Here is a 25,853-nt window from a genome sequence, read left to right as displayed (position 1 = left end):
CCAGAATCAGTCATCTGTACTCTGAAACAGTCCCTGTAGAAGGGCGTGGACAGTGAGAGACAGAATGAAACTGGGGAGACGTATACACCTCCCCTGGTAATGTGATCGGTCCCCATCGCCTGGTTCCAAATGAGTCGAGATCATGTCCAGCCTCCTGATTCTCTGTTCCTCCTCAGAGCTGCCCCCAGACTCAAGCCTCGGGGTCTGGCATCACTCATGCAACTGAACCCCTTCTCATAGACGGTGGCTACTTAAGACACAGTTACGGTGAGCGGCTCCTTTCCTAATCCAGTCCCTAAATATGAACCTGGGCCTGTTCTGACCACATTTACCTTCCAGCCTTCCCAGGTCTGCCATTTTATTTTTTTATTTTTTTTTTAATCCTCACCCGAGGATATTTTTCCATTTTTTGTACAGATAGAGTGGGAGGGGGAGAGAGAGAGAGAGAGAGAGAGAAACATCGACGTGAAGGGACACATCGAGTGGCCGCCACCCGCACGACCAACCAGGGCCGGGGACAAACTGCAACCGAAGTACGTGCCCTTAGCGGGAACCGAACCCGGGTCTCTCCGGACCGCAGGCCGACGCTCTAACCGCTGAGCCAAACCGGCCAGGGCCAGGTCTGCCATTTTATGTTGGCATCTATTCCGTGGCTATCCTCCTCTTCGTGTGGGTGGGCCAGTCTGTATTTTGATGATAGCTTATGAGTGTTCAATGCTTAGATGCAGCTCGATAAAGGAGAAATGCAACGCACATTCAGAAGCCCTAGTATGTGTTATTACTCAACACAATTTGATGAGCACCGTTTGGGTCCTGGCATTACTCATGTGAACGATACATGCTGCTTTCATTGGAAAGTTACAAGTGGCCTAGTACTTGAGAGATCTGTTAGAGAATGTCAGTAGTAAGGATGTTGATTCTCATAATTTACCACTGCCTTAGAGTATGCTTGGCTTTCTAAAGTTTCCATCCCGTCTCTAAAACAGAGTGGTGACTTTTAACAAAATCTAATATACAAAAACACAAGATTGTAAGACAGTAACTTGATAAACTGAACAATAATTTACCAATTTACCAAAAGATTCATTTAGATATTGAGATTCTGTGACATATTTAAAATGTGGCTGAGTTTTCAAAAGCTTTCCTTAGAACTTTTCAGAAGACATTCATTGTTAAATGGTAGGAATGTCAGTGGCTTAGCTATAAAGAAACACCTGTTTGGATGCTCACTCTCAAGTGTACCACCTTTGATGAGCATGTTTGTGTTTTACTGTAAATATTCCCAAAAGAAATATGATGATTTTCATGGGTATTGTCAAAAGTGGCAACATTTGCCCTGGCCAGTTTGGCTCAGCGGTTAGAGTGTCCACCCGCAAACCAGAGGCCTGGGTTCGGTTCCCGCTAAGGGCATGTACCTCAGTTGCAGTTTGTCCGTGGCCCCGGATGGGGTCGTGTGGGTGACAACCAATCGATGTCTCTCTCTCACATTGATGTTTCTCTATCTCTCTCTTTCCCTCCCTCCAGTTCTATCTGAAGATAAATGAAAAAAAAAAAAAAAAAAAATCCTCGAGTGAGGATAAAAAAAGTGGCAACATTTGTCTGGCCGGTGTGGCTCAGTGGTTGAGCATCGACCCATGCACCAAGATGTCACCAGTTTGATTCCTGGTCAGGGCACATGCACAGGTTGGTGGCCCGATCCCCAGTGGGGAGCATGCAGGAGGCGGCCAATCGATGTTTTTTCTCATTGATGTTTCTATCTCTCTCTCCCTCTCCCTTCCTCTCTCTCTAAAATCAATAAAGGGGGAAAAAATTAAAGAAAAAAAAAGTGGCAACATTTTTTTCAAGATTTCCAAGCTCAAAGTAGAATTTGTGCAAGTGAATTATCAAATTAATTGGTGCATCTCTAAGTCTCTGGTGCATCTCTCATGTTTTAGTAGGATGAGGGTAATGTTGGGTTTGCTTTTGCTATTTCAAAGGAAGAATTATCTTTGAAACCTTTTGCCACTATGAGAAACATTGGCTAGGCAAGGTGCCAGTGGAATCTGTTTACCAAATTTCATTTGACAAGTTTTAGCAATCATTTTTTTTTTTTTATCCTCACCCGAGGACACTTTTTCACTTTTTGTTCAGATAGAGAGGGAGGGAGAGGGAGAGAGAGAGAGAGAAACATCGACGTGAAAGGGACACATCGAGTGGCTGCCACCCACACGACCCAACCAGGGCCGGGGACAAACTGCAACCGAGGTACGTGCCCTTAGCGGGAACCGAACCCGGGTCTCTCTGGACTGCAGGCTGACGCTCTAACCGCTGAGCCAAACCGGCCAAGGCAGCGATAATTTTTTTTTTATTATTTTTTTTTTATCCTCACCCGAGGACATTTTTCGATATTTTGTTCAGATAGAGTGAGAGGGATAGAGAGAGAGAGAAACATCGACGTGAAAGCAACACATCGAGTGGTTGCCACCCACACGACCCAACCAGGGCTGGGGACAAACTGCAACCAAGGTACGTGCCCTTAGCGGGAACCGAACCCGGGTCTCTCCGGACCGCAGGCCGACGCTCTAACCGCTGAACTAAACCGGCCAGGGCAATAATTTTTTATATAATTAACCAGTTTTGTTCAGTTTCAGGTTTACTGTGTTTCTGGGAGATGCCACTGGGCAGAATTCAGGAAGTCTACTTTTTTTCTTTTTTTATAATCACTCACCTCTGCAAATTTAGTTCCATCTGAGGCTTTCTGGGTATTAACCAAATAGTGTGTCTTTTTTTTTTTTTTTAAACTTTGGTTTAAGGTCTCTTTTTAATACTATAACAATAATAGTACTATATGTAAAAATGACAGTAATTAAATATTATAAATTAAACAGACTGACAGCTGTCAAAGGGAAGGGGGTTGTGGGGCTGGGTGAAAAAGGTTGAGGGGATTAAGCAAAAACAAAACAAAATTTTTAAAAACCTCACAGACACAGACAACAGCACGGTGACTACCAGAGGGAAGGGGATGGGGGAGGTAAAAGAGGGTAAAGGGGGATAAATGGTGATGGAAGGAGACCTGACTTCGGGTGATGAACACACAATACAATATACAGATGATGTATTATAGAACTGTATGCTTGAAACCTATATAATTTTATTAACCACCGACACCCCAATACAATGTTAAAAAATAAAATAAAATAATAAATGAATATTATCAAATATGCAACTAATATTTAAGTATCTCCATAAAATGTTTTGGGTTTCTCTTGGGGGAGAAGAGGATTGTTTTTTTATAGTTGATGTATTCAAATCATGACCCAAACAAACAGTCCACAGTGCATTTAGTGGGTGTGCCCCTTAAATCTCTTCAGTAGTCACATGTTAAGGAAACTAGGTCATTTAACCATCAGTTTTGCACTTTTTGGATTTTGCTGACTTGCACTCTCATACTGTTGTCTAATCTGTTCTCCCCCCACCCCCACCTCATCCCCCTACGTTTCCTATAAACTGGTAGTTACATCTGGAGGTTTGATCAGATTGAAATTCAATTTTTTGGCTGAATGCTTTTTAAATTAATGAAAATTTATAAGGACAGAATTCAATTTTAGATAAGGTGTAATGCTGACCTTTAGAGTTATCTGGACAGGGGGAAGTATCCCAGACCCAATGTCTGCCTGACATTTTTAGGAAATGAATAGATCCTAAAGTTGCTCATCATCAATATCACTTAGTAGTGAAATTAAAATAAGCTTAAATTATAACAGAGGAAAGTTTTATAAAAGGTGAAGTATTGATAATAATGCACAACCTGTGTGGTCATCAATAATGACATCATATAAAATCCAGGATGGTAACTGAGAAGCTTTTGTAGAATGAGAAAGATTAGATCATGATTACCCAGGAAAATGGTTGTACATATCCAGTTTTGAACCCCTTTTTTTTTCGGGGAAAGGAGATAGCAAGGAAAAGAGATGACAGTCCCTTTCCAAGACATTTTCCTATCTTGGTAATTTAGAAATGGGTACAAAGAAAAGCAGACTCATGTCCAGGGTAAATTTGGAAGAATTCTGTTCTAGGAAATTTCAAAAAGTAGTGCATAATTAAATTGCAGTTTCTCCAGGAGGAATTATAAGACACGTGGGGTTCTTCAGCCCATGCTCTGGGCTGGCTGCTTTGTGGGGCTTATGGAAAGACATGACCCTTGTCCCTGCAAAGCTCACATGCTGAAGGGAAAGGAAGAGAGCACGCACCCACTACACACGGGTCCTCCCAATACACATACAACCCAATGTCTACAGGTTGGGTCCATTCATTTCCTCTGCTGAATACGGGCAGACTCCTTTTCTCCTTCTAATCCAGGGCTTCCAGCCCTAAGGGAGGGGAACCTCAACTCCCTCTACTCCTCGCACCTATTATCTCCAGTGAACTAGACAAAGCGTTCTCTTGTGTTCGCAAGTTCAATTTTCGTGAATGATACTTATTAAGCTTATTTATTTATAGCTGTTGTGATGATGCAGTATTGCTAAAATTGCCTTTAAGCCAGGATTATAACTGAATTGTAAAGTCGTATTTTGTTACAAAATAAAATTTCAATTTTTTTAAACACGTTTTTATTGATTTTTTTGGAGAGGAAGGGAGATAGATAGAAACATCATAGAAACATGTGAGAGAGATACATCAATTGGCTGCCTCCTGCACACTCCCTACTGGGGATTGAGCCAGAAACTTGGGCATGTGCCCTGACCAGGGATCAAACCTGGGACCTAAAATTTCAATTTCTTATCACCCCCTTTTCATGAGTAGATGCTAAGGATTTCTCTTTTCTGGTAGAGAATGAGGAAAAAAATAACTCTTTGAAATGTCAATGTTTCTAAACCCAATATATATTAAACTGTTTAAATATAATAAAGTCTGGCATTGCTTTCCTTTGGCTTCTTTTCTGCAGAGGGCTGTCCTCCTGCCAAATGAGATGCACATCTTTTTTTTTTTAACAGTTGTGACATTCAAAAGTTGATCATTCTATTCATAGATGTAAAGTACTTCAAGGTAACTTACTGTCTCTAGAGGAGATTGGATTATGTAGTTTAGATATATATGTTATTTCTAACTTTAACGTTTTTGGTAAGTCGTGTGATTAATAGGGTTAGCTTTCTCCATTCCTTGGATGGGTTGCTGGGCCTGTGACCAGCTAGTAGCATGAAGACCATAGGAGGTTGGCTTCATAGTGCTGCATCTAAGCAAATACTCATAAACTGCCACAAACGTGTACTAGCCATCTATGCGAAGAAACAAAAAAGCCCTAGACCAAATAAAATGGCAGAGATCAACATTATGCAGAGGGCCACCCATGTAAAGGGAGAGATCCCACATTTAGACTTTCTGAAGTTCTCAACGCAGCTCTACTCATCCGTGGGCGTCACAAAAGGCCACGTGATCTTGCACAGCAAGATCCACGATGACGTGTTTGCTCTGTATCAAGACTATGAAACAAAGCCCAGGGCTCACGTTCAACTGCTCCTGCAACCCAGTCCGGGCAAGAACCCACAGGGACCAGAGTCACTTTCAGCCTTAGAGTCTTTCATGGACACTGTTATTAGCCCCAGGTAACTAGCTGCATAAGTCTTTCCTAAATCAAGAGTGTCAGATCCACAAACCTCAGAGGGAAGTGGGGTGAAGGGGGGAGAGATAAACCAAAGAACTTATGTGCATATATGCATAACCAGTGGACACAGTCAACAGTGCGGTGAAAGGGGAAGGGAGGAGGGGAGGAAAAGGAGGGCATTTGTAATACTTTCAACAATAAAGATCTATTTTTTAAAAAACAGAGAGTGAGATCCAGTGATCACATAATGCTAACACCACTGACAAGGAATAGAGCTACTGGATATAAGAGGAAATTCACGCCCCTGGCCAGTTTGGCTCAGCAGTTAGAGCATCGGCCTACGGTCCAGAGAGACCCGGGTTTGGTTCCCGCTAAGGGTACGTACCTCGGTTGCAGTTTGTCCCCGGCCCTGGTTGGGTCGTGTGGGTGACAGCCACTCAGCGTCCCTTTCACGTCCATGTTTCTCTCTCTCTCTCCCTCCCACTCTACCTGAACAAAAAATGGAAAAATGTCCTCGGGTGAGGATAAAAAAAAAAAAGGAAATTCACAGACTCTACATATAAGACTTTAAGATCCACTTACTTATAATGTTTTAAAAAAACAACAAAGGTTCCCTGACAGATTCAATGACACTGCACTGTGTCACTGAATATACCATGGCACTTTGAAAGGTGAAGGGCTGGGTTTTCTCAAGCATAATCAGGGGTACCAAGGGCAGAAATAAGACAGCCGGAAAGATACCAAATCAGATTCTCAGGCCTAATTTCCAAAGAAAGGGGGAAAAGAGAGGAAAGAAGTGAAGTGAGCCACTGGAGCAAAACTGGGGTCTTTAATTTACAGATAATTATTTTGATAAATTAAAGTATAAGTAGCACTTGTGCTTTTGTGGTGGTTAAATGATCAGGCTCTGAAGCCAAACTACCTGAGTTTGACTCTTGACCCCACTATTAAGTAACTGTGTGTTTTAAAATTGCTTGAACTTTCTGTCAAATGGAGATAAAAACAGTCCCTAGCTTTGCAGGATTATGAGGAGTACATAGATTGCTTTAACAAGTCATTGGCAGGTAGCAAATACTTAGTAATATTTAGCCGTTAACATAACCACCAAGCAAACCGGAAGTAGAAATGACGGTGCCAAAAACTAGTCATGCCAAGGCTCTCCAAAATAAATGTCACTTCATCGAACACTCAGGCTGAGTTCCCTGTACCAATTTTGGAAAGGTATCATAGTGAAGGAAAAAACCTTTTGCCACGGGACCACAGGATTAAATGAAACAGAAAGAGTGATAGTCACGTATTGTGATGAACTGTTTGAAAGCTCACATTTGCTTTTTACTGTAATACATTTCTACTGTAATCTTGAATGAGTAAAAAGATTCAAGTTAGAAATTCTTCCTGAGTAATTAATTGCCTGCAAAGACCAATAATCTACTGCCAAACATCAAGTGCCGGTCTAAATTATGAGGACCATAGAAAGAACTGTCATTCTAAGGCATTCAAAATATTTTTCAAAGCAAAGTAAGCCAGTCAGAGAAAGACAAGTAGCACATGATCTCGCTTATTTATGGAATATAATGAACAAAATAAAATGACGATCAAAATAGATCCAGAGACATGGAAATAGGGAACAGACTGACAAACCTCAGGTAAAGGGGGGTGGGGGTGGGGGGAGATAAATCAGAGAACTTATATACATATATGCGCAATCAATGGACACAGACAATGAGGTGAAGGCAAGAAGTGGGTGGGAGCGTGGAGGAGGGGATGAATGAGGGGAAAAAGGGGGAAACATCTGCAATACTTACAACAATAAAGATTTTTAAAATGTCCAAGAGAACAAAATACTTTTCAGAGTTTGATGTTTAAAATAATCCCTATAAATTGTTCCTTTATCATAAAAAATAAAAATATATAAATACTAAATATTAAATTTCTTCCTAAAAATGTTTTTTCTTTATTGACTTAGAGAAAGAGGAAGAGAGAGGGAGAGATAGAAACATCGATGAGAGAGAACATCGACTGGTCCCCTTCTGCATGCCTCCCACTGGGGATCGGGCCCACAACCTGGGCATGTGCCCTGACTGGGAATTGAACCAGTGATCTCTTGGTGCATGGGTTAGTGCTCAACCACCGAACCACATCAGCTGGGCAACTTCTTTTACTTAGAAATAATTCTACACTAAACAGCAGTATATAATTTATTATCATAAAACATTCTGGAGTAAGAGGGAAAAGACAATCTCAAAATTCACACCCATTAATGTATCAGATGTTCCAATGACCAAATCAACCTCATGTTCACCTTGTTCACCTGTATAGCTCATTGATATTAATAAAACCAAATTTGCCTCAAAATCACATTTTTTTAATGGTACTTAATCATTTGGCTCAGATTTGCTGGGAGTGAGTAGGGGTGACGACCTCAAATAATATAAGGTAACCAAATCTGAATTTAGTTTACTTCTTATTTAGATAAAACTTAATTGATTTAATACGTAGGAAAACTAAAATATCTTCTAAAATAACATATCTAATCTTCCTTCAACAGGAAAGCATTCTTTTTTTTTAATCCTCACCCAAGGATATTTTTCCATTTATCTTCAGATAGAGTAGGAAAGAGGGAGGGAGGAAGAGAGTGTGAGAAACATCAATAGGTTGCCACACGACCCCAACCAGGACCAGGGACAAACCACAACCGAGGTACGTGCCCTTGGCCAGAATCAAACCCAGGACTCTTTGGTCTGCAGGCCGATGTTCTAACCGCTGAGCCAAACCGGCCAGGGCCAGGAAAGCATTTTTAAGTAGAGAATAATTTTTTATAACTTATCTCAGTCACTTCCAGCTACCCCTTCTCAAGCTATAATATCAAGAATGTAACAACAGAAACACGAGAAATTCAGTAGAGGGCTGATTACAAACAAATGAAAACAAAAATTCTTCCACATACTAACAAAAAACAATTAAACAATGGTTGGGGCGGCGGGCAAGAACCCCTTTGTGGCAGCAACAAAAACTTAGAAATGTTGAGACCTATATGAAGAAAACTGTAAAACTATAAAGAAATATTCTTGTTTATTCATTTAACAAACTTTACAAAGAATAAGAATGTATTAAGTGCTGGAAGTATAAAATTATATAGGCATCACTTCTTGGCCTTTTGGCTAAGATCAAGTGTAAAATTATGCCCTTGATGAGTTCACAGTCACATAAATCAGCAATTACACAACATACATAAGTTTGTGTGTGGGGTGGGGGCCGGGGATACTCCCTTCAGGCTGGGGTCCTGTCAGACGAAGGCTCCTGGAAGAGGCGACGCCTGACCTGCGGATGACAAGGAGTTGGCCGGGCAGAGAGCTAGGAGGCTGTAATTAAAGGCAGAGCCAAAGTCAGAAAGTGAGAAAGTGCAGGTATGGTGGGTACCAACCTGCATGCAGTTTGGTGTTACTAGAGCATAAAATTTGAGGACGGAGTATTAAAAGATAAGGAAAAGGTATAAATGGGAAAATATAACATTCCTGGATGAAATCTCACAACTGTAAAAATGTCAATTCTCCCCAAATAAATATTTATATTCAATGCAATTCCAATCACAATCTCAATTTGGGGGAGAGGGGATTTGTGAATTATTCTGTATTTCACCTGCAGGAGTAAATGTGTAAGAACAAACAAGACTTTTCTGAAATACTTTCAATAAAAAGGTAGAACAAGCCCTACCTCCCAAATCAAAATGTCAGACTATAAAGCTGGAATCATTAAACAGTGCAGTCCTGGCAAAGGGATAGGAAAACAGGGCACACATGTCAGAAAGCAACCCAGGCATGCAGCCTGGTATGTGAGGAGGCTGACATTTCAGACCAGTGGGAGAGGAACATCACGGCCAATGGGTGGTCTCGGTGCTACCCATATAGAAGAAAACTTACATTAGGTTTTCACATTTTTTGCTAGACACACACACACACACACACACACACACACACAAAATTTCAGATAAATTTAAAATGTAAATGTAATAATTGAAACTACAAAAATACTAAAACAAACCAGAAGGGAATAGTTTTATTATCCAGAATGAGGTAAGACTTTTCAAAGCAAGACTTTATTGATACTCAGAAAATCAATAAAGAAAAAGATTTAACAGCCCTGGCCAGTTTGGTTCAGTAGTTAGAGCATCAACCTGCGATCCCAAGAGACCCAGGTTCGGTTCCCACTAAGGGCATGTACCTCGGTTGCAGTTTGTCCCCAGCCCTGGTTGGTCGTGTGGGTGGCAGCCACTCGATGTGTCCCTTTCACATCGATATTTCTCTCTCTCTTTCTCTCTCTCTCTCTCTCTCTCTCTCTCTCTCTCTCTCTCTCTCTTCCTCTCTCTCCCTCCCACTCTACCTGAACAAAAAATGGAAAAATGTCCTCGGGTAAGGATTAAAAAAAAGAAAAGAAAAAGATTAACAGATTTTATGACCTAAAATTGAAAATTTTTCTAATCAAAAGACACTACAAAGTTTACAAGAAGACTGACTTGAATTTTTCAAAAGCAACATGGAAAAGACAAAGGGCCAATAGCCTTAATATATCAAGAGCACCGATCAACAACCCAGAGAAGACACCCAACAGAAGAGAACCGAGGACAAAAGATAAGAATAGACAAAGTAAGCTATCAGGAAAATATACTCAAATTTACTAGGTGTCAGAACACTCAAATTTAAGCAATCGTAAGAGACCACTCCACTTTTTGGCCATGAGACACAAAAATTTTAAAGAATGGTAAGTCCAGAGCTAATAAAAATGTAGACAGATGGAACATTAATATATTGTTAGTGGAAATATATATTGAAACAGCTTTTTTGAAATTTTTTCAATTATAGTTTGCATTCAATATTATTTTATATTAGTTTCAGGTGGACAGCATAAGGGCACCGCCTTTTTGGAAAGATAATTGAGCAGTACCTCTCAAAATTGACCAAAGCAAATCTACTTTTAGAACTCAAGGTACATATGCAAGCATTGATTATAAAAATGAAAAACTGGAAATATCCTAAATATTCATTAATAGGAAAAGAGTTAAATAGCTCACAGTATATTCTTAACATAGAATACTACACGGCTATTTAAAAAAGTGAGACCTGTTGTGTAACTAATACAGAGGATGCCTGCATGCCCCTCATTGGGGATCGGGCCCACAACCTGGGCATGTGCCCTGACAGGGAATCAAACCGCCAACCTCTTGGTGCATGGGTCAATGCTCAACCACTGAGCCACACCAGCCAGGCTGCTCTTGCTACTAATGAGCAAGTTTTAGAAATTCATCTCCAAGAAAACTTCAATATATAGGAAGAGGTTCATACAAAACACCAGCCTTGTTTGTATTAGAAAACAGTATTTTCCTGAGGGTTCTATGCGTGTAAACAATTTTTTGCAACAAGAATGATCCGATATACATTCTTTAGAAAACATGTTTTTGTTCTTTGATCACTTCATCTTTCCTGAATAAAAACTGTGGTCACTACCACAAGGAAAACGAAACCGCCAGGAGATGTCCTGGGCATGATGACAGGAAGAGCAGAAAGGGCATGCCCTCCATGGGGTCCTTCCCTCGCTTACGCAGCGCCTCTGACCATCTACCTGCAGCTCACACCAAATGCGCAATGAATTCGAGAGGGAGAAAGTATGGTCACAGTGCTCCATCAGCGACACCAAGGGCTTTCTCAAGGTTTCTCAAACAGAAGAGAGTGGGAAGAAAGAACCACCCTGATGCCCAGAATGTTAAATAGCTCTTCACCAGCTCCTACACACGGAGCACTGGGAAGCGGCTGCTGGATCCTGTCCGATATCCCAAGGCGCTGGCTATGGCAGTGTCCACAGAGCGCCAGGCACCCACAGGTCTTGGCAGGGTCTCACTGCTCTTTGCTCGTAAGCGCTTCCACTCAGGAGAGCTGCAGGCAATCAACTGACACGACCTTCCTCCCAGGGGCAGCCAACACCAAATATCTAACTGAGAGCGAAAGAACACACACAGCTGAATGATGGGGTTTTCCCCCTTGGAAACATTTTTTAAAAAAACAGCAAACCTTCTCCCCCTCTCTTCCTCGGTGCTGCCTACGGAGTTGGCAAAAATCTTCTACTCGGCACCATGGCTGCCCTCAGACCCCTCATGGAACGCAAGATTGTCAAAAAGAGGACCAAGAAGTTCATCCGGCACCAGTCAGACCGATATGTCAAAATTAAGCAGAACTGGTGGAAACCTAGAGGTACTGGCAATAGGGCGCACAGATCTCAATGCCCAACATGGGTTATGGGAGCAACAAGAAAACAAAACACATGCTGCCCAGGGGCTTCCATAAGTTTCTGGTCCACAACGTCAAGGAGCTTGAAGTGCTGCTGATGTGCAACAGACCTCACTGTGCGGAGACTGCTCAGAGCGTCTCCTCAAAGACCCGCAAACCACTGCGGAGAGAGCAGCCCAGCTGTCATCAGAGTCACCAATCCCAATGCCAAGCTGTGCAGCAAAGGAAATGAATAGACAGATTGTGTACACATTGTATTTGTGTTACTAAAACCATAAAATTCTGCCCAAAGAAAAAAAAAACAGCTAATTTGTCAAACGCGAATCCTTCCCTATAGCTGATTCTTCAAGGTTCACACTTCAACATAACACTAAGGTTTCTGCCCCTTTTAATTCTTGATTTATATTTTGGAAACTAAATTACTGGGCTCAAGGATAAAATAAATATACTTTGATACTTTTTGTGTATGCTGTTCTAGTGATCTACTGACTCCAACAGGCAAGTTCATTTGCAATGTGTTCATTCACTTTTTTTTATTCCTCACCAGAGGATATTTTTCTCTTTACCATCAGATAGAGTGGGAGGGAGAGAGAGAGACAGAGACAGAGAGAAATGTCGATAGGATAGAGCCACATTGACTGGCTGCCTGTGTGTCACACGACCCGACCAGGGTCGGGGACAAACCGCAACTGAGGTACATGCCCTTGTCCAGAATCAAACCCACGACTCATTGATCTGTGGGCCTACATTCTAACCGCTCAGCCAAACTGGCCAGAGCTATTCATTCACTTTTACATAAATATTTATTAAGTGCCTACAATGTGCCAGACTAGAAGATGGAGATACAGAAGACTAGACAATGTGGTCTCTTAGAATATATTTTCTACTACTTGTATGTCTATTAAACAGAAAGGGGCACCTATTCCCAAAAGCCCTCTCAATAATTTTTGTACTTAGATTCACAATTTAATAAGAAGTATAAGGCTTCTTATTAAGTATATTTAATTTTTTTCCCTTTATTGATTTTAGAGAGAGAGGAAGGGAGAGGAAGAGAGAGAGAGAAACAGCAATGAGAGAGAATATCAATTGGCCGCCTCCTGCATACCCCCACTGGGGATCGGGTCCACAACCTGGGCATGTGCCCTGACGGAACTGAACTAGTGACCTCTTGGTGCATGGGTTGATGCTCAACAACGGAGCCACATCGGCCAGGCTATTAAGTATATTTAGTAAATATGTATTAAGTATATTAAGTATAAGATTGCTTATTAAAATAGCATAATGGTATTTTGATTTACATTAATTTTTTTTTTATCCTCACCCAAGGACATTTATTTTTGCACTTATCTTTAGATAGAGCAGGAGGAAGAGAGAGAGATACATCGACTGGTTGCTACCCACACAACCCCAACCGGGGCCGGGGACAAACTGCAACCGAGGTGCATGCCCTTAGCGGGAACCGAACCCGGGACTCTCTGGTCTGCAGGCCGACACTCTAATTGCTGAGCCAAACTGGCCATGGCTCAATTTACATTTAATTGCTTATAACTGTCTCCTTTTTCCCACATAATTTTTTCCTAACTGGTATTTCCTCAGATGCTGGTAAGTCCAGTCTGTGTGGCTGAAAGGGGATATCAAGGACTAAACATCTTGGCCGCCGGGTCCTGCAGCACAGCGAGATCCGGAAGCATGCTTTCTTCATTGAAGGCGTGGCTTCATCCTCTCGAACATTTCCAAGGGTTTCAGTGTCACAGCTCTTTCACATTGTATCCAAGTTCTCAGATTCTGCCTCTGGTGGGCAGCCTCTCTGAGTTCATACTTTTTTTTTTAAGTCAGACATGGGTTGTTATAGATGTGTTGTCTTTGAAGCTTAACCTACTGATTTTCCACTGTTGTCCTCCTTTTGCTCATGTTTTCTACCTGACAGACGTTTCTTACACGATACACTATTGTCAAACCATACTGATGATTCCCTGGTGTTGGTCACCATTCTCTCTTAACTGAATGATTGCAACAGTGTCCTAACTGGTTTACCTTCCTCCAGTTTCGTTGTCTCAGGTCCCCAGCAAGTCCCCTAGGTAAGCAGGACAATCCATTCTCTATAGAATATTCAAAGTGATCTTTCAAAAATGCAAATCTGATCCTGTCGCCCCATTATGTAAACCTCTCCTCAACTGCCCTCCACCGATTTTAGACACAGTTTAACATGTATTTCCAGCTAAGCTGGAGTATCAAAAACCCAACTTATCCTCCCACCGGAAACAACAGGAACATCTGGGAGAAGCTAGGCATAGTCCAGCAGACACCCCATGATAAGAAGATAGAACTAAGAACCAAGGAAAGTGAAGGCAAATACAGTCTTCAGGAGAAAATTCCAGAAAGGAGGGAACTTTAGACAGAGGGAACTCTGGAGATCAGAGAGGGTGCCCTCAAGTATTCAGCAGACTCTGATCACTACATACATGTGAGGAACTGAAAAGAACCAAGAAGAGAACCCAAAAGGATTATAGGAACCAGTACCGCGTACTCAAACCAGGGCCAGGAAAGTGTGGTTCCCTCCGGTCAGACTAGAAAACCTCATAATCCATGGAGCCTCATGTACTATTCAAAAGGGTCTCGCTGCAATAGTAGGAATAATGAACTTGAGGCTAAACATTGCTCTGGTCCCTCCCAAGGAATCTCAAAAACAAGACCCCAAAGGATCAAACTGTTTCCAAAAAAAACTTAACTGTATTCCAGAATAAAACTACCAAAGATTTATAGGAATAAAAGAGTATGAAATACCCAAGAAGGTCAAGTTCACAATTTCTGACATGCAATAAAAAAATCACCTGACATGTCAAGATGCAGGAGAATGGTTCTCCCTGGTGAGGGGAATAATCAATTGAAACCAATCCAGAACTGACAGAAATATTAAAATTAGCAGAAAAGGACATTATGGCTTATTAACACAGCTTACATTCCCCCAATACAATCTGGTCCCCAGCTGATGCTGTGGCCCTCGGTTCTCCCCTCAACACTCTATGCTTTGACTCTACTGAATTTGTCTTAGATCTTCAAAAACACCATGCTCTTTCTTGATTTCATTGTTAACTATCTCCCCTGCTTGTCCATCCAGTATGGTATACAGGAAATCTCTCAGGGAAAAAAGTCCTGATTTGATGTGCTTAACAATATCTATAGTGTAAATACTCCCACCATAGCCAATTTCAAGCTAGCAATGGTTTAACAATCACTTGCAAAGTTCCTAAATTTTTAACAATCAACTCTCATGAGTTGCTATAAGCCTGCATTCATTCCTCCCATCACCTGCTTGGACTTCAATCATTCATCGTCGGGTCTCAAGTTCAACATCAATTCTTCTGGGAATCCTTCCATGATCCTTCAAATCTAAGTCAAATGTTCTTGCACTGTGCTCCCATAATATACTGCACTTTTGCCACTAGAGCACTTAAGATATTCTTTATTCTTTTGTTTTGTACCTGTCTGACCCATAAACCCCAAGAAGGTGGGTATTCATTATTGTATCTGCAGAGCATTAGCACAATAGCTAGCACATAACAACCCTCAATGAAAATCAGCTGAATGAACAATAAAAAGGAACATAATGATATACGCAATAACACAGGTGAACCTCAAATGCATTGTACAATGTGAAAGAAGCCAAACACAAAAGACTACGTACTATGAAAATGACAAAACCCACAAATCCGTGGTTGTCAGAGGCTGGGGTAGGGAGGAGAGATTACAATCGGACACAAGGAAACGTTTTGGGATGATGGAAATGTTCTATGTCTTGATATTGTAGAGATGGCCACAAACTGAACACATTTATAAAAACTGTATGCCTAAGAAGGATAACTGCTACTATATATAAGTTATACCTCAAAGACATGAATTTATTTTAAAAACTAGCTGAAGGAATCTGCCAATGCTGAGGAGGTAATGATGAGTCAAATACAGCCCAAACTCAATCAATTCTAGAGCTGCCTTTAACAAAGTACCACAAACTCAGGGGAGCCTACAGCAACAGAAATGTACCCTCTCACTGAACTGGAGGCTAAAATGTCCATATTAAGGTGTAGGCGGGGCCATGCTCTCTGTGGAGGCTCTGGGAGAGGATCCCTCCTGGCCTCTTCCTAGCTTCTGGTGTAGTCACACCACTCCAATCTCTGTCTCTGTGGTCACATGGCCTTCCTCCCCCTATGTCTCTCCTCTGTGTCTCTATGTCCAAATCTCCCTCTTCTTCTAAGGATACCAGTAATTGGATTAGTGTCCACTCTAATCTAGCATGACCTCTTAACTTGATTATATTAGTAAAGACATTGTTTCCAAATAAGGTCATATTCATAAGTACTGGGGGTTAAGGCCCACACATACCCTTTGAAGGAACATAATTCAATCCATAACACACACACACAGAGCCATGAAACAAGGCAAAGACATGACAACACAAAATGAAGCAGAAAGTGCTGTGGTTCAGAAGTTCTAGAGGACTTGAGAGAGGGCTTCATAGTATTTATTTAATCAAAAAACTTTTTCTTCTTTATTGATTTTAGAAAAAGAGAGATAGAAACATTGATGAGCAAGAACATTGCATGCCCCCTACTGGGGATCAGGCCCACAACCTGGGCATGTGCCCTGACCAGGAATCGAACCAGCCACCTCTTGGTGCATGGGTCAGCGCTCAATCACTGAGCCACACCGGCCAAAGTGTTATTTATAAAACAGTATTTGAAATGGTCCTGAATAGACAAGTAGGATTTCGGCCAGTAGATATGAAGAATAGTAGGACATTCTAAGTCGAGGGAAGGGATGTTATAATGTTTGGAGACAGAGGCCAGCAAGAATGGTAAGAGGAAGGAGTCCGATCTGATGAAAGTATTTGCTCTAGGCATGATATACTGGAAATACAGGTGGGAACCAGGTCCAGGAAGCAAGTGGTAAATGTCTACATAAGGAGTCTGTACCTTTGATAGATGTTTTGGGGCCACTGAGAAGGTAACAGTGGTAAAAATTGATCTTTTCTCGCCTCTGCCCAGAAAACACAGTGAAGAGGTTCACATAATATGACAAGGACTTTGCAAATGTAATTCTCCGGACTGTTCACATCACCCAGGTTGCAATCTTCCCTACTGCTCCTGCTAACACGCAGCATCAGAACTGGAAACAGCCCTGGCCAGTTTGGCTCAGCGGTTAAAGCGTCGGCCTGAGGTCCGGAGAGACCCGGGTTCGGTTCCCGCTAAGGGCACGTACTTCGGTTGCAGTTTGTCCCCGGCCCTGGTTGGTCGTGCGGGTGGCAGCCACTCGATGTGTCCCTTCACGTCGATGTTTCTCTCTCTCTCTCCCTTCCTCTCTCTCCCTCCCGCTCTATCTGTACAAAAAATGGAAAAATATCCTCAGGTGAGGATTAAAAAAAAAAAAAAAAAAAAAAAAAAAAAAAAAAAAAAAAGAACTGGAAACAGCTGGAGGGCCCCAAACACCCTGCTACTACGTGGAATCTATGTTATTCATCTGCTGAAATGGTTCCCTCTCAAAAAAGCAATAGTAATTCAAAAGTGTTTATATTTATTTGCTTCAGTAAAAGACTTTTCTATTGTTAAATTGCAAGCTAGAGTACAAAATTTAGGAAGATTCCCAACGTGTAAAGAAACTATTTTCTTAGGTAATGCCTCTCTCCAAAACAGTGTTCCCAGGGTGCAAACCAACACATCCTTTTAGGTTATAAAGCTGAGAATCCTCAAGCTTGAGTTTGGATTATTTCTTACAAATAAGCACACAGAAGAGAGACTCCATCTGCCAGCAATTCTGCTGAAACTCCTGAGAATGCCAAGGCCACAATTACTGCATGTATTCTTGTCCTAGCATCTACGCCCGTGTTTAAGAACCTTCATCCCCATCCACCCCCTTTTTCTTCTCTCTAAGCCCTGTTCTAGGGCTGTGCGATTGTAACTGCTCTATGGAAACGAGTCCTTGAAACCCTTTGGGATCTAGAAGGACACCTCTCCCACAAAGCTACATTGTGTCTGAATGGGCTCACCTGTCTGAGATTACAACTCTAGTGTGGAAAAAGTGGAGTTTCAGAAAAACCTTTCTTTTTTGAACACAAAAAATCAGATTGTGCCCTGGCCGGTTTGGCTCAGCGGTTGGAGCGTCCGCCTGCGGTCCGGAGAGACCCGGGTTCGGTTCCCTCTAAAGGCATGTACCTCGGTTGCAGTTTGTCCCTGACCCTGGTTGGTCGTGCAGGTGGCAGCCACTCAATGTGTCCCTTTCACATCGATGTTTCCCTCTCTCTCTTCCTCTCTCTCCCTCCCACTCTGTCTGTACAAAAAATGGAAAAATGTCCTTGGGTGAGGATTAAAAAAAAAAAATCAGATTGTATAGCCAGATAAGTCCATTAAAATATCATCTTGGTAACATACCACACTATAATTTCCTTAAGGTCTACAACTTGACATTCAACAAGTTTCAATCAGATTCTTTCTAACTCCTGATTGTTCAATTTCATAAGCAGACACCAATCAGCTAATAATCTCCAGTGAGTAGCTCACTGTCTCTTCCTCAGCAGGACCAGGAGATCCCTCGCCTCCCTCTCCCACACAGCCTCCCGGGGTCAGGGCAGAGAGGAGAAGGGAACGGCAAGATGAATGAGTCTGCGCACTGTCCCTCTAACTGTATCTCAAAAGCAAATGTAAATCGTGTAAGGGGAGCCCTCTGTGCTGACACACTACCTAGACTATCCACGATATCTGGGGGGCTTCGGGGATTATCAGATTCAACTGCCTCATTTTACGGACTTAAAAACTGAAGCCCAAATTGGGGAACTGGTTTTCCAATGTCAAACAACTAGTTAGCGGCAAAGAAGAATAAGGACCAAGTTCTTCCAGGTGATGGTCCACAACTTTACCACTGAACCATGGAGGAAAGAAAAACTGGTTATGGACTTGGAATGTCTCCCCAGCGTGGCATCTGGACCACACTGGTCTGGCGCTCCAATAGTCCACGTATCACCGGGATACGCCCCTGCTCGCCCAATGCCAGTTCTCTACTAGACACGAGACTTCGAATGGTGAAACTCGGGGCTGTCACATTCCTCCATTCTCAGAAGCTACTCTGTCTCAAAAGCAGCTACCTGAGGCCAGCCGGCGCGACATGCTCTGGGAATTTTAAGGGGTATCTCAGAGGAAAGCCTGGGGTACCAAGGTCAGTTATTTTGCTTCCAAACTGGACTATGCTTTGTAAATAACATGTTGTTTAAGGGACAGTGTCAACCCTCAGGTTCCATGTTTTTTCATACATTGAAAAACAAAACAAAACTGTTGCTAAGTCAACTCATCAAGAAGGAAGGAAATGTGACCTCACTGGGGCCAGCACACGATACAAGTACTGGTAATCTTTCAAGTAGCTGCCTTGGAGGCACAAATGTCATGTGGCTGGTGGCCTTCATTCCCTCACCTCCATCCCAACAGCCATACACATGTTAAAATTCAGTCTTTCAGAAGAATCAAACAGAGCACAGCTGTTTCTCTGAAAATAATCACACACTAGAAACATCCCCACAGCTGAGTCCTGTGCTACAATGTTGCCAACATCCAAATCAACTCCATAGGGAGCAAAGACAAAGTTACCAAAGGGTGAAAGTGCTAGAAGAAAACATGGGCAAAGCTTACAGTTTATCATCTTGGGGGTGAGGGAGACCTTTATAAAAAACAATACAAACTCCTATAACTGCATAAAATGTCAAGTGTCTGTAGAGCCAAAAACTATGAAGTCGAAAGACAAATGGCACGTAGGAGAAATATTTGCAACCAACAGATAAAGGACTATTGTTTCTCTACCACAATGTACACTTTACAAATCAATATTTTAAAATACGTGTGGTAAATAAAACTTATATAACAAAATTTACCACTTCAATCTCTCTTTTTTTAATCCTCACTGAGGACATTTTTGTATTTATCTTCAGACAGAGCAGCAGGGAGAGAGGGGTAAAGAGAGAAACATCGATGTGAGACACATCAAGTGGTTGTCACCCACAACGGCCCCAATCGGGGCTGGGGACAAACTGCAACCAAAGTACGTGCCCTTAGCGGGAACCAACCCGGGACGCTCTGGTCCATGGGCCGACACTCTAACCGCTGAGCCAAACCAGCCAGGACCACTTCAATCATATTTAAGTGTACAGCTCAGTAGCATTAAGTACGCTCACAACGGGATACAACCACCACCATCATCCATCTCCAGAACTTTTTCATCTCCCCCACATGGAAACTCTGTACCATGAAGCAACCCTCAGCCCGTGGCAACCACCCCTCTACTTTCTGTCTCTCTGAATTTGACTACTCTGCACCGCAGGCCGACGCTCCAACCACTGAGCCAAACCGGCCAGGGCTGAATTTGACTACTCCAGGAACCTCACACTCAGAAATGTATCGTACAAGTGATTTTTTGTGACTGGCTCATTTCCTTTGACATAGTGTCCTCAAGGCTCATCCATCTGTCATATGTGTCAGAACTTGCTTCCTTTTCAAAGCTGAATAATATTCCACTATATGTATAAACCACATAGTGTTGATCCATTCATCCATCAATGAGCGTTGCTGTTTCCTCCTTCTGGCTACTGTAAACAAATCAGTGTTTTAAAAGAGATGTCATCCAGTTAATGGACGAAAGTACAGAAGATCTGAGTTGAGTCTTGGTTCGTGCAGGGGGTTGCTGCTGGGGAAAGGAGAAACCACCCAAGACGACCGGAGTCATGTGGGCCTGAAGTGACAAAATTGGGGATTTGAAGCATGACCAATTGTTTTCCTCACATAATCCTTGCTGAGTTCTAAAGCTGCTTCAGGAAGAAAAGTGTTCCTGTACATTTTTCATATCCCCTGCAGCAGCCTTCTGCCGCTCTGAGCAGCCTGCCCCGGCTGTCCCTCAAATGCTCTCCCTAATTACTAGTTAGTGTTTTGGTGCTTGTGTTTGTTAGTGATCTGGTTACAAAGTTACACAGGTTCTTTTGTGTGTTTTTTTTAAATATTTTTTCTTTATTGATTTGAGAGAGAGAGGGAGAGGGAGAGAGAGATAGAAACATCGATGAGAAAGAACAAGAACATCGACTGGCTGCCTCCTGCATGCCCCCCACTGGGGATCAGGCACACAACCTGGGCATGTGCCCTGACTGGGAATCAAACCAGCGACCTCTTAGTGCATGGGTCAACACTCAACCACTGAGCCACACCAGCTGGGCAACAAAGTTACATAGGTTCTGAAGAGCCAGCTTCAACCCCTATTTTCCCCTTAAAGCCCTATTATTTTACAGTTTGATTCTGCAGAAACCCAGGCTTCTTGGGAAGGCATGTAGTAGAAGCAGCTTTCCTTCCATATGCAGGAACAAAGGTGACATTCTGCGCCCACTACCTTGGAGAGGGTAAGAACTAGGTAAAAGGCTGGCAATTCACAGAATAAGATGAAAATAAAATGTGCAGGGAAAAAAAGAAACATAAGAGCTCTTGTGAATGAACGATTTGCCCATTTGTGATTATAAACTGGTTTTATGCTATATTGATGCATTAAGAGTAACATGGATAAACTGATATGTTACCCTTTCAAGGTTTGAACAAGAAAGCGGGACTTATTCCTGTTAATAATACTGCTTGCTGTAAGATACAAAAATGTCGTGTGCAAAGGTGAGGTCTTAATGGTGAGCACTGCCAACACACGGCTCCCTGGAATCAGCGATTGAGTTTTGGAAGGAAAAGAATTTTGATTGGATGCTAAAGGTGTCAGCTCTATTCCTAACCCTTATCAAGCCACCAGTTAATAAACATCTATGTATTTCATTTTTCAAATGTTCGAAATCAAACCAATTTTGGAATGACTCAAATGACTAAATTCACCAGGTATATAAAACTACAAACACCACAACTGTGCATTTATCTAGGACTTTTTTTACACATTCAAAACATCTACTTGGTAAGCAAGGTGCTGCCTGTTAAAATGAGCCTGTTTTCGGGGTCCCTGTGGCACCTGTGGAAGGCACACATTCATTTCCTGTCTCCCAGATCTGTCAGCGGGGAGCTGGAGGGGGTGTTAAAAACAGACACAGTGGGCAGCTGTGAGGTGTCTCTGAACTCTGCCAGACAATTATTTAGGTACCTACTTAGAAAACACCAGCAGGAAAGAATAAGAGAGAAAGGAAAACAATACAAAGCCCAACCCATTTCTACAGACCCAGCACCTGCAAGGCACTGTCCCTGGTGCTGGAAGAACAGTGGCCACAGAGGCAAAATGTGGGCTAAGTCATTGGGACCTGATGATAGCTCTTCCCGTATTCAAGTACCTCCCATTAGCCCAGGGCTGGAGCGATGGTGGGCACAGGCTTCCTCTCTCACAGAGCACCAGTGGAATTTCTGCTCTGGGATCTAGAAGTGACAGGGAGAAAGACTGCAGCTCATAAAAAACTCGTTATGCCAAGAAGTCTGTCTAATGGGACATGCTGGGGAGGTTGGAACAACAGGCACATTCTGCAGCTGGACCAAGGGTTTACTCCTGCAGGGACAGGCTGCCAAGGGAATCGGAGTTTTCCGAAGTCCAGTTGATAAAAAAGGCAGCTCTGACCTTGAGGCCGGAGACACACTAGTCCACTGCAGACTACTCGCCCCCTCAGCTCTCCCTCTGCCCACTGCTGGGCGACACCAAGGCCATAAACATTCCCTATTAAAATGCTGGGAGCTCTTTGGGAGAAAAGCAACTTTCAACCAACTAATCATTGTGATTCAACAATTAATTAGAAGGGAGAAACTAGCCTGGCCAATGTGGCTCAGTGGTTGAGCATCCACCCATGTAACAAGAGGTTGCCGGTTCAAATCCCAGTCAGGGCGCATGCCCAGATTGTGGGCCAAATCCCCAGTGGGGGGCATGCAGGAGGCAGCCAATTGATATTCTCTCTCCTCGATGTTTCTAGCTCTCTCTCTCCCTCCCCCTTCCTCTCTCTCTAAAATCAATGAAGAAAAAAAATTTTTTTTTAAAGAAAGGAGAAGCTAAAACAATGAGAACAGTTCCAAAACTAAACTGCACTGACTCTAACTCCTTAAAATCTTCTCAAAAATATTTATAAATATTAAATAAATGTTCCTTATTCTTCTCGGGACACACTCCAGCACCTCGACTTTTCTCATCATGCTCAGTATCAAAACCACCAATGTGCCAACGCCACACGGGTTGAACCAATTCCATGGTTACGACTGCTCACCGACCAGCCGGCACCGTGAAGGTCGCAGCAGGCGGGAACAAAGGAGAGAACGCCCACAGCTAGCCAACAAAATCAACAGCACCCCCAGCTATCCCACCAGTGCTTTCATTTCCTTCCTTTTCTTTTTGATGAGTTACATTTAAACGAGAAAATATTTTACATAGCCTTTCACACGGCACTACACACCATTCGTTAAACGTGACTTTTAGAAATAATGCAATGTCTGGAAAAAGAGGTAACGTTTTATTCATTACAACCAGACCAGGTAGGAGGAGAGCTCTTTGTTAAATGCATAAGTTACATTTGAAATCTAAGGCACTTCCAGGGCAAGGGTTTTAACATAAGAATTTCTGAGCCATAAACGGAGAGAGTCGAAAAGCTAAACACAATGGTTAATACTACCATTATTAAGCATATATTATGTAAACATTGACAAGTCACTGTGTATCCATCTAGTTGGCAATATGAAAAAATGGAAATCTAATATGTTATAAATTACACACACCATCGGAATAACAATTAAGATACTTCTTAGCAAACTTCATGTTGTTTACAACTAGCTAGCGACTTACGGTTCCTGTGTTTCTTCTCAGCTACGCACCTAGAGAGAGAGGTTAGCTCAAGGTGTACAAGAACGTTCAGAGAGAGAGAGGAGAGACGAAAGGCAAGTCAGTTCACTATTTTTACCTTGGCCCTTCCAATAACAGAATTTGATGAGGGGAAAGGGAAGAGACTCTAGCCTTCGAGAAAGATGTGTGTCACCTACAGACTCCCTGCATGACGTCAATTCTCTGTGGGTCTTTGGAACAGGCGTGAGGTAACAGAAATCAAAGAGGCATGTTTAAAACATATTTCTACAACTCATTAGCTCTGTGACTTTAGTATAAAGCTACTTAATCTCTCCTTTCTCATATGCAAACTAAGATTTAATACTATCTCCTTCATAGAGCTACTGTTAAGTTTAAGTGAAAGAAGACATGTAAGGCTTTTAGAAGAGGCATAATAAATATTCATGTTCCCTCTGTGTTCTCCCTGTATTACAAAGTCAATACATCATAGTTGGAAGGTATCCTACATCATATGGTAGTTTTTGCTTAATATTAAAAACTATCATTTATGGAACAGTAGTCATTAAAATTAGGTTTATGAGAAGATTTTTTTTAAATGGAGAAATGTAAAAATATTCGTAGAAAAAATTATTTAAATATGGACATCTAAATGAGATTCCTCACAAAACTATTATCTACACTGCCACGGACAAATCTTGGTATAAGGGCAAAAGTACAATCTAAAACATCACCAAGTACAGATTTCCATCATCATGCAACCTAATCCCTCTCAAACAGGGCACTGGGGTGAAGTCCTGCCATGTGAAATGCTTGGCTGTTCTAACCTTAGCTCTCTCCTGGTCTCTATCAAGGAATGAGCTTGCCTTTCACTGCTAACTGAGCAAATCAATCACCACGACCAGACTGCTGACACACGACACTCCCACTGGTGGCAAACGGGGAAAACTGAGTCTCTCCAGGCCATGACTAAAATCCATACTTGGCGAGAACTTTCTAAAATTCATTAGTGAAAATTAATCAGACACTTTCTTATAGACAGGGATATATTATTTAAAGACTATCATGTAAAAGACATCATTTAAAAAAAAAAAAAACCGATAACCTGGCCAGTGTGGCTCAGTGGTTGAGCATCGACCCATGCACCAAGAGATCGCACGTTCAATTGCCAGTCAGGGCACATGCCCAGGTTGTGGGCCTAATCCCCAGTGGGGAGCATGCAGGAGGCAGCCAATTGATATTCTTTCTCATTGATGTTTCTCTCTCTCTCTCTCCCTTCCTCTCTTTCTAAAATCAATAAAGAAAAAAAATTTTTTTAAGCAATATAAAGAGGCTTTAACAAACAATATAACCAGAGAGGGACCAGGCCCAGAGTGGATCTGCCTCAGGCCAGCTGGTAGTGTGTGCGTTCTTGCCCTCAGGCAGGAAAGATTTCACAATGCGAGTCCAGGTGATTTTGAGAGTACGGTTATTAAAGGCGGGGACAGTGAAACAAGGAAGGGCTTAGGGTAGAAGCATCAGCAGGAAAGAGACTAGGTGGAGAGTCAGAGAAAAGGGGGCCTTGGGGACAGGTTCAGGGGGTTAAGCCCCACATGAGCTGCCTCTGCCCATTGCTCTGCTGACTGGAAGTCTCACGGGGACCCTTAGAGGTTAGGAGATACACCCCTGTTGGGGGAGAAGAAGGGGAAGGCAAAGGCAAAGGTGCTGGGTGCTCCCAGGAGGGAAAGCACATGCTGGGTCCTTTGTCTTGATGGTTTTAAAGGCTGGAAGTTTAGGGAAGAATGTCAATAGAATATTCATCAGCTTTTCCAGGTGTGCCCTTTCAGGGTTGTGTTCTCCACTGATTGGTCAGCGCCAGGGTCACTAGTCATTGCAGCTGGTCCTGGCATCACCCACCTGGTTTTGCTGCTTTTCTGGGTCGGAGCTGAAATACAGCTGAGGCCTAGATGGTATCTCTAGGGAGAAAAGGTCAGGGTGTCCAAACCGCATGACCAGCAATGTGAAAGGTCAGGGGGTCTGAAAAAAACCTGCATAACCAGCGATATGCCAAGGGAGGAAAGAGCACCCTGGGGGTGAGGTCCAGCATGAGTTTTGCCCATTGCTAGGCACCCGGGGCTTTCTGTGACTTTCTGTATCTGCCTATAAACTGCTCAGCCAGTCTGTTCACCAGTCTGTTCAACTATCTG

General features: G+C 42.5%; 1 protein-coding gene and 1 pseudogene across 1 annotated transcript in view; one reads left to right on the top strand and one right to left on the bottom strand.

The window, feature by feature from the left end:
• Nucleotides 1–25,853, bottom strand: part of AVEN (apoptosis and caspase activation inhibitor) — a 168,754-nt gene that overhangs the window by 28,223 nt on the left and 114,678 nt on the right. The window lies entirely within an intron of this gene.
• On the top strand, nt 11,706–12,095 carry LOC118619035 (annotated as a pseudogene).

This window comes from Molossus molossus, unplaced genomic scaffold (assembly GCF_014108415.1).
Source record: "Molossus molossus isolate mMolMol1 unplaced genomic scaffold, mMolMol1.p scaffold_m16_p_1, whole genome shotgun sequence".
Lineage (NCBI taxonomy): Eukaryota > Metazoa > Chordata > Mammalia > Chiroptera > Molossidae > Molossus > Molossus molossus.
Note: the sequence above shows the minus strand (reverse complement) of the source record. Positions and strands in the feature narration are given on the sequence as shown.